This window comes from Octopus sinensis, unplaced genomic scaffold (assembly GCF_006345805.1).
Source record: "Octopus sinensis unplaced genomic scaffold, ASM634580v1 Contig15083, whole genome shotgun sequence".
Classification (NCBI taxonomy): Eukaryota; Metazoa; Mollusca; class Cephalopoda; order Octopoda; family Octopodidae; genus Octopus; species Octopus sinensis.
In genome coordinates, this window is record NW_021833534.1 from 12,501 (window position 1) to 27,500 (window position 15,000).

General features: G+C 41.0%; 2 long non-coding RNA genes across 2 annotated transcripts in view; both read right to left on the minus strand.

The window, feature by feature from the left end:
* Positions 1-10,412, minus strand: part of LOC115230253 — a 16,303-nt gene extending 5,891 nt beyond the window's left edge. Inside the window, exon 1 of the long non-coding RNA XR_003883414.2 lies at positions 10,291-10,412. This is a non-coding gene — a long non-coding RNA (uncharacterized LOC115230253). The remainder of the gene's footprint in view (positions 1-10,290) is intronic.
* On the minus strand, positions 1,235-2,256 carry LOC118761554. The gene is made up of 2 exons (XR_004997468.1): positions 1,876-2,256; positions 1,235-1,739 (listed from the first exon to the last, which is right to left on the minus strand). It is a non-coding gene; the product is annotated as an uncharacterized LOC118761554 (long non-coding RNA).
* Positions 10,413-15,000: the final 4,588 nt, after the last annotated feature.

Below are 15,000 nucleotides of genomic sequence, written 5' to 3' on the forward strand. Positions count from 1 at the left end.
ACACTAGGGAGAGAAAGCACTGCGTGAACGACAGTGCTGCTGAAAGGCAGTGTTTCTTTTTGATTCCGCGTGTGTTGTGCTTAAAAACGTGTTTATATTCTTGAATGTGAGAAAGTGTAGAATTAGATTATTATCCTGCTTCCAGCTTCAGTGTTGCTGCCAGGATCTGAAAAATAGGGCATTTCCTCCCGCCCCCTATTTTGTGATTTACGGGGGATTTTTGAAAAACAAAGGGGAATTCGCGGCGATGTTCAGTGAACAAATTAAACACACTACCCGGCAGTGGCTAAAACGCGAACCGATCAAGTTTATGTATAAAATTTCTTTTCATATGTTTGTTTCCTTTTACACAATATTAGAACAATGTCTAAAAATTTTCTGAAGCAGCACTCTCATTAATTTTATCTACGCGCCGCCACTGGTGGCAAAACAGATTTATAGAAATCAAAAGCTTTCAACATCAACTGTATAGCAAACCGACTGGCACACTATTGGTTCTAAGTTTTGATACAGGGCCAACAATTTCGGTGGGTGGGAGATAAGTCGATTACATTGACCCCAGTGCTCGACAGGTACCTATTTTATCAACTCCGAAAGAATAAAAGGCGAAGTCGACCTCGGGGGCATTTGAACTCAGAACATAAAAATACACTAAGCATTTTGCCCGGCGTGATAACGATTCTGCCAGCTGTCCCCTTGAAAATGAGGCATAATATTGATTTAAAAAAAAATTTTATCGTGTTTTGTAAATTGGCAGTTTATTTGTATCAGTGATCGATAAAATTAGCGAGAAAATCAACCCCAATACTTAACTGATATTTTATTTTATCGACTCTTTTACTTGTTTCAGTCATTTGACTGTGGCCATGCTGGAGCACCGCATTTAGTTGAACAAATCGACCCCAGGACTTATTCTTTGTAAGCCTAGTACTAATTCTATCGGTCTCTTTTGCCGAACCGCTATGTTACGGGGACGTAAACACACCAGCATCGGTTGTCAAGCGATATTGAGGGGACAAACACAAACACAGAGACATATACACATACGTATATATATATATACATACATATATACGACGGGCTTCTTTCAGTTTCCGTCAACCAGATCCACTCATAAGGCTTTGGTTGGCCCAAGGCTATAGTAGAAGACACTTGCCCAAGGTGCCACGCAGTGGGACTGAACACGGAACCATGTGGTTGGAAAGCAAGCTACTTACCGCACAGCCACTCCTACGACCATGAGAAAATTTAAAAAGCAGCATAATATTAGGCTAAAAAGTATTTGCGGAAAATGTTGAAGAAGCTAAAATTTCGACGGAAAACGTTGAGGAAGTTAAAGTTTTGTCGATGACAAATAGTTTCTCTAACACCGCAAAAGGTAACCTTGCAAGTGCGATATTTTCAAGGGACTGGATTGATGCCCGGCCTGTGGTCAACATTGGCGGTCTACTCAGTCTGGATAAGCTCCGCATCTCCATTGCACTCAAAAGTGGAAACCGATGTCTATGGAATACTGAGATGTCGCTGCGATAAGCCCATTGACTTCACAGGCCTTCATGGTTTGTCTTGTGGCCTAAACTGCTGCTCGTTTCGCTCATCACACCGAGCTAAACCTAACCATTCAGCGGGCCCTGGCTCGGGTTAATATCTTTTCTGTTCTGAATCCCGCAGGATTATCCGGAAATGATGGGAAGAGACCAGATGGTCTTACCCTTTATCCCTGGGTAAGAATTAGGTACCTCCTTTCGGGGTCGATTAAATAAGTACCGGTTACGCACTGGGGTCGATATAATCGACTTAATCCGTTTGTCTGTATTTGTTTGTCCCCTCTATGTGTAGCCCCTTGTGGGCAGTAAAGAAATAAGAACTAGGTACCTCATCTGCGACGCCATAGTCAGTGACTCCTCCCCACATCCTAGATACTGCGGTAAATGGGAGGATCATTGCTTCCGAAGACGAACGGAACAAAATCCTTAAGCATCGGACTTGTCCGAGAACTATTTTTTTCCAGTCTGTGACGTTTGAGACGTTTGGAGGGGCTTGGGCCGCTGACAGCGAAGTTCATGTCATCATTAGCGGCTTGCCTTCTCACAGAGGTGTCAGGTGATGCTCGTGAGAGTGCTTGGCTGTTCCAACGCCTTAGCCTCGCCATCGCCCGTGGTAATGCCGCGATCGTGTTGGCTTGCTTTAGTAGGTTCTGCTGAACTTGTTGTGATGCGCGACCGAGTATTGAATTGATATTTTTTTCTTCTTCTTTCTCCCTATAAATTATGCATAGAAAAGAGCGATGCGACAGAGTTGTGAGACGAGAACGTAAGATGCATAAAATATGTGGATGGTATGATTCTTTAGTAATGTAAACTTTGGGAAACAAACCCAAAATAGGCCGAGATGAGGGTATTAGATGTATAAAATATGTAGCAAACAGAAGGAGAATGGAGAAGGAAGGAAGGAGGAAGTAGTAGTAGTAGTAGTAGTAGTAGTAGTAGTAGTAGTCTTGCTAGGACCCCGAAATCTCTTCATAACAAACCACAATAAACTACAAAGAGCACATAACAATGCACTACATATCCATAACACCCTAACCATACTAACCGCACCACCGGGTAAACGATATATATTTTAGGCGGCGAGCTGGCAGAAACATTAGCACGCTGGGCGAAATGCGTAGCCGTATTTCGTCTGCCGTTACGTTCTGGGTTCAAATTCCGCCGAGGTCGACTTTGCCTTTCATCCTTTCGGGGTCGATAAATAAAGTACCAGTTTCGCACTGGGGTCGATATAATCGACTTAATCCGTTTGTCTGTCCTTGTTTGTCCCCTCTGTGTTTAGCCCCTTGTGGGCAGTAAAGAAATAGATATATATTTTAAAAAATACAAAAAAAGATAATAAAAGACCGTCTTGGATAATGGTGAACGTCGTACCAGAGGTAATACGGGTTGGGGCTTTCTACGATAACAAACCATTGAATGAGTCCGTTCTCATTCAATTACTCTACTCAACTTCCTGGTTTATTTTCCTCGTCGAATTTCTAGCCTCACTAAATAGAATATGACTCATGCAATCATCGGTTTGGATTACATGATACAAGTTTCCAACGATAGGAGTGTTTATACTATATCTTTTCCTTTTCTTTTTGTTTGTTTTTATATAAGGTTTTTGGTCGCTCGTATCTTGTTTGCAATTTGTTGTTGATTAGGAATTGATTAGTTTTCAAATTCGTGGTAATTAAACACGGATCCGTCTTTAAACCAGTTTAGAAATATAGAATCCATCCGTACTTGTTGTATATAAGCCATCTGCACTTGTGGGAACCTGTTATACTTATGGAATATGGGAATTAGATGTGCATGTAGAAGCCAGACGAACCCGTTCGTTGTAGAAACCAGATGAATCTGTTCGTTGTAGAAGCCAGGTGAACCCGTTCGTTGTAGAAACCAGATGAACCCGTTCGTTGTAGAAACCAGATGAACCCGTTCGTTGTAGACGCCAGATGAACCTGTTCGTTGTAGAAGCTAGATGAATCCGTTCGTTGTAGAAGCCAGATGAATCCGTTCGTTGTAGACGCCAGGTGAACCCGTTCGTTGTAGAAGCCAGATGAACCCGTTCGTTGTAGAAGCTAGATGAACCCGTTCGTTGTAGAAGCCAGATGAACCCGTTCGGTGTAGAAGCCAGATGAACCCGTTTGTTGTAGAAGCTAGATGAACCTGTTCGTTGTAGAAGCCAGATAAATTCGTTGTTGAAACTAGATGAATTCGTTGTAAAAACTAGCTGAACTGATTGTCTCGGAATGAGAGGGTGTCGTACTCCATTGTCCCAAACAGCCTTCAAAATCCCTTAAAAGGAACGGTGATTCGATTTCCTTACAGAGTGATGTCCTACCTGCTCGCGAAATAAACATTTTTTCTTCAAAGTCTCTGGACATAGAAATTTACTAAAAGTATTAATTGAAAAAATAACAAAAATAGTTCGACTCAAGATTTCTGGACACAACCTGCCTTCTAAATTGTACATAGTTTTGTATGTGTGCAGTATAAGAGTCAGAACAAATATATTTATACAAATCTTGACTAAACTCAATGAAACAAACATGGAAAAAATATTTTTACACTTTAATTTTTTTAATTTTCTTTTACAAAAGTTTTAAAGTTATTTTAAAGTCGTGAAAGGCTAAATAATAATAATCCTTTCTAGTATAGGAACAAGGCCTGGAATTTGGGGGGAGCAGAATGGTTGATTGCATCGATACCGGTGTTCAATTGGTGCTTATTTCATCACCCCCGAAAGGATGAAAGACAAAGTCGACCTCGGCGGAATTTGAACTCAGAACATAGCGACGGACGAAATACCGCGCACTAACGATTCTACCAGCATACCACGTTAATAATAATAATATTAATAATAATAATAATAATAATAATAATATAATAATAATAATAATAATAATCCTTTCTACTTAAGGCACAAGGCCTGAAATTTTGTGGGAGGGGACTAGTCGATTACATCGACCCCAGTGTTTCACTGGTACTTGATTTATGGACCTCGAAAGGATAAAAGGCAAAGTCGACCTCGGTGGCATTTGAAATCAGAAGGTAAAAACGGACGAAATGCTGCTAAGCATTTTGCCCGGGGTACCAAAGATTCTTCCAGCTCGCCACCTTAATAATAATAATAATAATAATATAATAATAATAATAATAATAATAATAATAATAATAATAATAATAATAATCCTTTCTACTTAAGGCACAAGGCCTGAAATTTTGTGGGAGGGGACTAGTCGATTACATCGACCCCAGTGTTTCACTGGTACTTGATTTATGGACCTCGAAAGGATAAAAGGCAAAGTCGACCTCGGTGGCATTTGAAATCAGAAGGTAAAAACGGACGAAATGCTGCTAAGCATTTTGCCCGGGGTACCAAAGATTCTTCCAGCTCGCCACCTTAATAATAATAATAATAATAATAATAATAATAATAATAATAATAATAATGATAATAAAGTCAGAGAGAAGGTAAAATCCTTGCAATCTCGCCCCAAATTTAATTCTGTCCCTTTGTCTGCTTCAAACACACACACAAAGGGATTACGTTCGAGGTTTGTTACAGGTTAACATATTTTTAGTATTCGAAACCAAGGTTATAGAAATATCTTACAATTGCCATGTTGTCGCCCGAGGTGTTTCAGTGCCATTTAAAAGCATACATCGTTCGTAGAATGTCAATGCTTCTTAATGTCAACGGTATGGACGAAGTTAGCAATACTCCAGTTGTTGGTTAGTTTAAATTGTAAACTGCTTGTGACAATGACATTTGCAAGCAATATTTTCATTGAAATTGTTTACTGAAGATTTATTGCAATTTGCTTTCTCTTTAAGATTGTCGACGTTTTCTGGGTTTGTGGTCTTATGACATTTATCAAAATATAGCTGTTCTATTAGTCCAGTTGACTTTCCTTTGTGACTGTATGTTAGACTATTGCCGACTTCTGACAGTTATTTATTTATCTACTAGCAGTATCGCCCGGCGTTGCTCGGGTTTGTTTTCTTTTCGACCCTTTAGAATTGGAATTTTTGGAAAGTAAAAGTTTTGCATTATGTAGCTTGTTATTCTCTTTAAGTGAACATTTTTCTGGCTGAAATACACCGAAAAATGGTGACACAGCAGTCAAAAAATCGTAAAAAAATAGGGATCTTCATAGAAAAAAAGCGCCTTTTTGATGTAAATAATTTTTGGTGTTAACATGGTCCGATTTGAATTTTTTCTTCTACGGAAGGAAGAGCAAGCCTGCTTCTATCATACTCTCAATTTTGGTCAACTTGCGCCACAGGGTCTCGGAGAAGATAGTGTTAGTTGAAGGCTACCAAACCTGCCATACACAGACAACTTCAGCTTTATATATAGAGAGATTTACTTATCTTACTCGAAATAGTCAAATTACGCGAGCCGCAGTGACTTGCACCATGTACAATCATAGCTCCTTTTCGGCACTTTCTACCATTTGAAAAAAAAAATATGTACCTCTCATTTGAAGATATATTACTGGCAATCATAAGCAATTTGGCATTACTTATGTTCTCCCACAAATACTTCGACAGAGGCGCAGGAGTGGCTGTGTGGTAAGTAGCTTGCTAACCAACCACATGGTTCCGGGTTCAGTCCCACTGCGTGGCATCTTGGGCAAGTGTCTTCTACTATAGCCCCGGACCGACCAATGCCTTCTGAGTGGATTTGGAAAGAAGGAAACTGAAAGAAGCCTGTCGTATATATGTATATATATATATGTGTGTGTATGTATGTGTGTTTGTGTGTCTGTGTTTGTCCCTCTAGCATTGCTTGACAACCGATGCTGGTGTGTTTACGTCCCCGTCACTTAGCGGTTCGGCAAAAGAGAACGATAGAATAAGTACTGGGCTTACAAAAGAATAAGTCCCGGGGTCGATTTGCTCGACTAAAGGCGGTGCTCCAGCATGGTCCCAGTCAAATGACTGAAACAAGTAAAAAGAAAAAGAAAGAAGAAAAAGAAAGAAGACTCTATTTTCGGGTTTTTGTCAAAGCTTAGCTGTTACAACCTTCTTGCTTTTCCTTCTTTCTCTTTTTCTTTCCCCTTCGTTCCCCTTCGTTTTAAACCGGTATCTACTCGTTCACTCATCCTATTCAACTGCTTCCATGGTTTACGTGATCATCAGGCTAGATCACATGGTTCAACAAGTATATCAAACTTCCCTTCTGGCATTTCCGTGTGATCTTTCGTTTTTAGAATTTTGCCAGGTTGTCTAGTTAGCCTATGTGGAAGCACTCCGTCGGTTACGACGACGAGGGTTCCGGTTGATCCGAATCAACGGAACAGCCTGCTCGTGAAATTAACGTGTAAGTGGCTGAGCACTCCACAGACACGTGTACCCTTAACGTAGTTCCCGGGGATATTCAGCGTGACACAGAGAGTGACAAGGCCGGCCCCTTGAAATACAGGTACAACAGAAACAGGAAGTAAGAGTGAGAGAAAGTTGTGGTGAAAGAGTACAGCAGGGATCACCACCATCCCCTGCCGGAGCCTCGTGGAGCTTTAGGTGTTTTCGCTCAATAAACACTCACAACGCCCGGTCTGGGAATCGAAACCGCGATCCTACGACCGCGAGTCCGCTGCTCTAACCACTGGGCCATTGCGCCTCCAGTTAGCCTATAGGTGCTTCGTGTATGTGTAAACATGTGAAGGATAGATTAGCATAATCCTTGATAACTGAAATATATTATACACTAAGGCGAATTGGAGGCGCACAGCTTAGTGGTTAAAGTGTTCGACTTACGATCGTAAGATTGTGGTTTCGGTTCCTGGACCGGGCAATGCGTTGTGTTCTTGAGCAAAACACTTCATTTCACGTTGCTCCAGTCCACTCAGTTGGCAAAAATGAGTAATGCTGCGATGGACCGGATTCGCGTCCAGGAAGGAGTGGATACGCCAGAGAAACCGGGAAGCTCATTACGGAGTAATGTGAAGTAACCCTAGAAAGACTCCGCCGGTTACGACGACGAGGGTCCCAGCTGATACGATCAACGGAACAGCTTGCTCGTGAAATTAACGTGCAAATGGCTGAGCATTCCACAGACACGTGTACCCTTAACGTAGTTCTCGGGGATAATCAGCGTGACACAGAGAGTGACAAGGCTGACCCTTCGAAATACAAGTACAACTCATTTTTGCCAGCTGAGTGGACTGGAGCAACGTGAAATAAAGTGTCTTGCTCAAGGACACAACGCGTCGCCGGGAATCGAACTCACAACCTTACGATCATGAGCCGAATGCCCTAACCACTAAGCCACGCGCCCTCACTAAGGCCAAATGTGGTAGCTGTAAGAATACTGCGTGCTGTAAATGCTTTAGAAGAAAGAGTTAGCTGTATGTCGTTCATAGGATGTTTGTCTTGTGTGTGAGTGTGTGTGTGTGTGTGTGAGAGAGAGAGAGAGAGAGAGAGAGAGAGAGAGAGAGAGAGAAAGAGAGAGAGAGATGCTTACGTCGTCGACTATAATGGTTGTATCTGAGCTATACAACAAACTCAAATTAGCCCCCATCGAATCCGCCGTTACCTTTTTACCAGCAACACCGCAAATATATCTATTACACTCAGCAAGAATTCTAAATGATTCATGTAGGGTTGCCGTACTCGTTTAAACTGTTTCTCAAGAATATCGAGAAGATATAAGTGTAATGTCATCTGCGTTAGAGGTTGTATGTATATTTTGAGATGTATGGAAGCACTCCGTCGGTTACGACGACGAGGGTTCCGGTTGATCGGAATCAACGGAACAGCCTGCTCGTGAAATTAACGTGTAAGTGGCTGAGCACTCCACAGACACGTGTACCCTCAACGTAGTTCTCGGGGATATTCAGCGTGACACAGAGAGTGACAAGGCCGGCCCTTTGAAATACAGGTACAGCAGAAACAGGAAGTAAGAGTGAGAGAAAGTTGTGATGAAAGAGTACAGCAGGGATCACCACCATCCCCTGCCGGAGCCTCGTGTAGCTTTTAGGTGTTTTCGCTCAATAAACACTCACAACGCCCGGTTTGGGAATCGAAACCGCGATCCTATGACCGCGAGTCCGCTGCCCTAACCACTGGGCCATTGCACCTCCACTTTGAGATGTATGTATAAGTTGAAAATAGGTGAAAGAACAGATCTTTATCGTACTCCAATCAGGAAATTACAAATTCTGGACATGTTATCATGTTGTATACTGCAAAGGAGAGTTCATAGAAAAGTGTGGTAAGTCCAACAGCAGTGAATATAAACTAGATCTTATCAAAATTCCCTGTAAACCATCCTATGGAGTTGTTCACACACTGACCATCATCTTTAATTTCGCTAGATTCAGGATGTTGCTAAGTACTACAAAATTACTGAAGCCCTCAGAATTTGATCTAGCAATGTAGTAATTCAATCCGTGTAGTGAGTTGGAGAGATAATTGCTGGGTGAGTCATTGGAGAACTTCTGAACTTGCGACAAAGCTCCGACAACAACAACAACAACAATAATAATACTTTCTAATTTTGGCAAAAGGCCAGCAATTTTAAAGGGAAGGCTTAGTCGATTAAATCGACTCCAGTATTTAATTGGTGCTTATTTCATTGACCCCGAAAGGATGAAAAGCAAAGTCGACCTCGGCAGAACTTGAACTCGGAACATAAAGAGAGACGAAATGTCGCTAAATATTTCGTCCAGCGTGCTAACGATTCTACCAGCTCGCCACCTTCTGAATAACAACAACAACAACAACAACAACAACAACAACAACAACAATAATAATAATAATAATAATAATAATAATAATAATAATAATAATAATAATAATCAAGTTAACCTCATCAGTAAAGGAGCTGCCCCTCATCCTTTCGTCCGTCGAAATAGAATATATATATATACGTGTGTGTGTGTGTGTGTGTGTTGTGTGTGTGTGTGTGTGTGTGTGTGTGTGTGTGTGTGTAAAATTACATATATGTATTTATTAATAACATAAATACACATGTGATACCACCGTGCTCCAGTATGGCCGCAGTCAAATGACTGAAACAAGTAAAAGAATAGACATATAAAATGTAGATAAATGCCTTTTATGTATGTATGTATATGTACGTATATGTATATGTAATCACAGAGACATACATATATATGTATGTATATATATATATATAATATATATATATATATATATATATATATAATATATATATATATATATAATATGTGTATATAAATTAGAGAAGAACCACCATGTAGCAATTCAACAATGATATACTTAAATAATACCATATATAAAAAATAATTAAAGATACGATCAAACATTTACCTAGAACTAAATTAAGTACGAAATAATAAATAAATAGCATATAATTAGTATATATATATATATGTAAATGTAAAAAAATACAAACTGGGACAAGAACGTGAAACATTTAGAAGATGATACAAAAAACACGGATCATCTTCGCAATTTCGGCTGATTAATCTTGAGATTGCTCCGATCTGGCCAGCCCCAAAGGAAAATCTAAGCCAAGCGCATTAGATTCCTTGGAAGAAAGCCTCGAATGTATACAAAACAAGGACGGAAAAACGGACGATGTTGCACGAATGAAAATACAAAAGATACGTAAAAACAATAATGATAATAATAATAACAAAAACAGGACATAATGAAGGTAGTATTCAATATGAATATAAACATACAACAACAAAAATGACTTCTTCAGCTCTAAAATTAGTCAACGAAGAAGTGAAAAGTTGAATCTACTTACTTGCAGTTACCTCTGCATAAACAACAGATCAGGCAACAGTCAGCAGGTACTTTTTCTTTCATGCCGATTAGATATATATCTCAGTGTCTTTCTGGGTGTTTGTGAACGTCAAGAAAACCTATCCGTTGCCATGGTGGCCAATTACAGTACAAACTACTTAACGTTTTCGTTCCGATTACATCATTCAATATATTTCGTCTGTCTTTACGTTCTGAGTTCGAATTCCGCCGAGGTCGACTTTGCCTGACATCCTTTCGAGGTCCATAAATTAAGTACCAGTTGCATACTGGGGTCGATCTAATCGACTGGTTCCCTCCACAAAAATGTCGGGCCTTGTGCCTAGAGTAGAAAAGAATATATTTCGTCTGTCTTTACGTTTTGAGTTCAAATTCTGCCGAGGTCGACTTTGCCTGTCATCCTTTCGCGGTCCATAAATTAAGTACCAGTTGCATACTGGGGTCGATCTAATCGACTGGTTCCCTCCACAAAATTTTCGGGCCTTGTGCCTAGAGTAGAAAAGAATATATTTCGTCTGTCTTTACGTTCTGAGTTCAAATTCTGCCGAGGTCGACTTTGCCTGTCATCCTTTCGAGGTCCATAAATTAAGTACCAGTTGCATACTGGGGTCGATCTAATCGACTGGTTCCCTCCACAAAATTTTCGGGCCTTGTGCCTAGAGTAGAAAAGAATATATTTCGTCTGTCTTTACGTTCTGAGTTCAAATTCCGCCGAGGTCGACTTTGCCTTTCATCCTTTCGCGGTCCATAAATTAAGTACCAGTTGCGTACTGGGGTCGATCTAATCGACTGGGGCACCCTCCCCCCAAAATTTCAGGTCTTGTGCCTAGAGTAGAAAAGAATATATTTCGTCTGTCTTTACGTTCTGAGTTCAAATTTTATCGAGGTCGACTTTGCCTTTCATCCTTTCGAGGTCCATAAATTAAGTACCAGTTGCGTACTGGTGGAGCATTCCCGCTGAACTTTCCACCGAATGTAAACGAGCCAAGGGATTGTCTATACGTGGTCACCCGTCTCTGTTGCTTGGGACCACAAAATAAAAACACATTCTATTGTGCAAGTTAGCTGACCATACATCACCACTGTGGTCAGAAATTACATTTTTTCACTAAAAAAAATCTGGCTGTGTGATAAGAGGTTCGCTTTCCAACCACATATTTCCAGATCCAGTCCCACATAGTAGAACCTTGGGCAAGTGTCTTCTGCTATAGACTCGGGCCGACCAGAGCCTTGTGAGTGGATTTGATAGATGGAAACTGAAAGAAGCCCGTCGTATATATAATGTGTGTTTGTGTTTGTGTTTGTCCTCCACCATCGCTTGACAACCTGTGTCGGTTTGTTTACGTCCTCGTAACTTAGCAGTTTGGCAAAAGAGTACTGGGGTCGATTTGTTCGGCTAAAATTTCTTCGATGCGGTACCCCAGCATGGCCGCAGTCTAATGACTGAAACAAGTAAATGATAGCATCTGATATCTAAACCACACTTTCAGCTTTACATCCACGTTATATATTCATTATTATTGGAATAACAAAATATATACCAACCAACCTGCATGGATGCGACAGGGTGTGCATCAGCACATATTGTTGAACTTCGATTCGAGGAGGAGGATGATAAAGGGTAAAGCCCCCTTCAGTCATGAATGACCATGAGACTGCACCTAGAAAGTTCCCCTCCGAGGTACAAGGGTGTTTCTGGAAGACCAGCAGTTGCCCATACATGCCAGCCTCCTCTCTCTACGCCACCGATGTTGTCCAAAGGAAAGGCAAAGGGGCCGATATAGCTTGGCCCCAGTGACGTCGCAACTCATTTTTACAGCTGAGTGAACTGGAGCAACGTGAAATAAAGTGTCTTGCTGGAGAACAAAACACACAGCCCGGTCCGGGAATCGAACTCAGTACCTCATGATTGTGAGTCCGATGCTCTAACCACTGAGTCATGCGCCTTCAATAAAGAACCAGTCGTCGTTCACAAAGGAATATGACTTGGGAATGTGTCTCACGCTTTCTCTAAGTGTTTTAGATTTCTATGTAGTCATGAGCAGACATATACATCCTCTTGACTTTCCCACCCTTTGACATTGTGGAATATCCAGGATATGACAGCTGAAAGGAGAAAGAGAGAGAGAGAGAGAGAGAGAGAGAGAGAGAGAAAGAAAGAGAGGGAGGTAAATATATCTATGGATTTTTCATTAAAAAATCTGGCTGTGATAAGAGGTTCTCTTTCCAACCACATGTTTCCAGGTCCAGTCCCACATAGTAGAACCTTGGGAAAGTGTCTTCTGCTATAGACTCGGGCCGATCAGAGCCTTGTGAGTGGATTTGATTTATGGAAACTGAAAGAAGCCCGTCGTATATATCAGCTCTTGGCTGGGATTCACTTTCAACCGAGTAGACCGGAGCAATGTGGAATAAAGTAATTTTTTTTCCTACCCACAAGGAGCTAATCACAGAGAGGACAAACAAGGACAGACAAACGGATTGAGTCGATTACATCGACCCCAGTGCGTAGCTGGTACTTAATTTATCGACCCCGAAAGGATGAAAGGCAAAGTCGACCTCGGTGGAATTTGAACTCAGAACGTAACGGCAGACGAAATACCGCAAAGCATTTCGCCCGGCGTGCTAACGTTTCGGCCAGCTCGCCGCCTTGCAATGTGGAATAAAGTACCTTGCTCAAGGACACGACGTGTCGCCCAGTTCAGTAATTGAACCCACAATCGTATGATCATGAACAGAACCCCCTAACTACTAAGCCACGCGCTTTCACTTCACTTCATTAATCTATAATTCATATGAAACAGGTGATCGCCTTATTTTCATTACTCAAACGCTACAGGTGATCACGCTATCTGGGCAATAAAAACCCTTTAAACCTTCTGAAAATTTAATGAATAAATAACTGTACAGAGGATGACGAAAAGAACAAGATATGTCAATATTACTTCAATATTCAATCTGGCCACCAAGCAACTGGCCTGTCTAAATAAACATTAAAAATTTAATCAGGAAGAGAAAACATACAAACTTAACCTAATAGCTATCTATGATCTAATGCAGAGAGTAACGTCAATTAGTAATATAAGTTACTGGGAAATACTTCAATGGACAAATTAAACGAATAGTTATGTATAAGTGAGTATGTTTCAGTAGTAAATAAAATGGTGATTTAGTAAGAAGCCAGACCTTGTTAAGAACAGTACAATACTGGTAATAATTGTTTCTTTATTACCCACAAGCGGCTAAACACAGAGGGGACAAACAAGGACAGACAAAGGGATTGAGTCGATAACATCGACCCCAGTGCGTAACTAGTACTTAATTTATCGACCCCGAAAGGATGAAAGGCAAAGTCGACTTCGGTAGAATTTGAACTCAGAACGTAGCGGCAGACGAAATACCTATTTCTTTACTACCCACAAGGGACTAAACATAGAGGGGACAAACAAGGACAGACAAAGAGATTAAGTCAATTACATCGACCCCAGTGCGTAACGGGTACTTAATTTATCGACCCCGAAAGGATGAAAGGCAAAGTCGACCTCGGCGGAATTTGAACTCAGAACGTAGCGGCGGACGAAATACGGCTACGCATTTCGCCCGGTGTGGTTAACGTTTCTGCCAGTTCGCCGCCCTAACAATACTGGCAATAATAGCAGTTACAACAATAATGGTATTAAGTAGCAATTTGCATTTTAAAATCGCTCTTTATTATCCATCATTTTAGTGTTGTCCAACTTATCAAATTTTAGTTATAGGCGCGGTTAGCTTGCTTCCTAACCACAAGGTTCCGGGTTCAGTCCCACTGTGTAGTACCTTAGGCAAATGTCTTCTACTCTAGCCTCGGGGTAACCAAAGCCTTGTGAATTGTGTTCGTATACGGAAACTAGAAGTTCGTCGTGTGTGTATGTGTATGTGCCTGTGTGTCTTTGCGTCGGTGTTTGTTTCCCACTACCACTTGACGACTGTTGTTGGTTTGTTCACGTCCCCATAACTTAACGGTTCGGCAAAGAGGCCGATAGAATACCTACCAGGCTTTAAAAAGAAGTACCGGGGATAGATTCCTTCGACTAAAAACCATGGCCGCAGTCTAATGACTGAGGCAAGTAAAAGATAAGAGTGTGTTATTAATGCTATCTAATGAATATCAAACCCCCAGGTAAATCGTGACAGAGAAGGGCATTGGCGGGCAACCAAGGCACAGAACTACCTATGAAATTATACGAGGCGAATCCCCTTCCTTGAAACCTTAATAAATCTCTTTAAAGTTTTTCTGAGAGTCTTACATGACAGTAAGAAACCTAAATAAATCCCTTTAAAGTTTTTCTGGGAGTCTTACATAACAGTAAGAAACCTTAATAAATTTCGGGCCTTGTACCTAGAGTAGAAAGGAATATATTTCGCCTGTCTTTACGTTCTGAGTTCAAACTCTGCTGAGGTCGACTTTGCCTGTCATCCCTTCGAGGTCCATAAATTAAGTTCCAGTTGCGTACTGGGGTCGATCTAATCGATTGGTCCCCTCCACAAAAATTTCGGGCCTTGAGTCTTGAGTAGAAAAGAATATATTTTGTCTATCTTTACGTTCTGAGTTCAAATTCCGCCGAGGTCTACTTTGCCTTTCATCCTTTCGAGGTCCATAAATTAAGTACCAGTTGCGTACTGGTGTCGATCTAATCGACTGCCCCCCGCTCCC